This window comes from Orycteropus afer, unplaced genomic scaffold (genome assembly GCF_000298275.1).
Source record: "Orycteropus afer afer isolate SDZICR_OR568_19922 unplaced genomic scaffold, OryAfe1.0 scaffold00050, whole genome shotgun sequence".
Taxonomy (NCBI): Eukaryota; Metazoa; Chordata; class Mammalia; order Tubulidentata; family Orycteropodidae; genus Orycteropus; species Orycteropus afer.
This window is the reverse complement of record NW_006921637.1, coordinates 2,816,201-2,816,970: the sequence shown is the minus strand read 5'-3', so window position 1 is coordinate 2,816,970 and position 770 is coordinate 2,816,201.

The window sequence follows — 770 nt, the reverse complement described above, 5'->3', positions numbered from 1 at the left end:
TTGGGTTTCCGAGGCAGTATCACTGCGGAAGTAGGATTGCCCAACCTTCCTTCCGAGGAGTGGCTGGTGGGTTTGAACCGCCAGCCTTCTGGCTAGCAGTCAAGCGCCTTAGGCACTACACTACCAGAGCTCCTAAAAATGTATATACTGCTTACTATTTCTGGAAGAGAAATGTGTGGTCCAGTGCAGCCCTGAGGGCTCAAAGTGGCCCTGGCATTTGGTGTGTGGGTCCTTCTATATTCCTTCACATTCTGGGCTTTGGTCTCTCCCTCTGTAGGTGTGGATGATGACAGGTGCAGGGCTGTGAAGTTGTTATGAGGGTTAAATGAGAGAATGTTTTCTAACCTGTTATATTCTATGAAGTTTAAGATGTTGTTTCTCCTTACTTGGTTAAAGGCTGTATACATACTACTCTTGAGGTAAAATGGAAACAAAATTCTTTCTAATTCACCAAACCCTTTTTAAAAATCACCATGTTAACTTGTCTGTATGAAGATTATTGTAATGGTTCATTGTTGATGTTAGTTGCTGTGGAGTTGGCAATCCACATACAACACAACAAAACACTATCCAGTAATGAGTCATCCTCATGATCATTAGTATGCTAGAGTCCATTCTTGCAGCCATTGTGTGTTTTGATTGCCTTCAGTCTTGGGGGGCTCACCTTCCAGCACTATGTTGTTGTTGTTGTTGTTAAGTGCCATCGAGTCGTTTCCGACTCATAGTGACCCCATGCACAGCAGAACAAAACACTGCCCGATCCCGCGCCA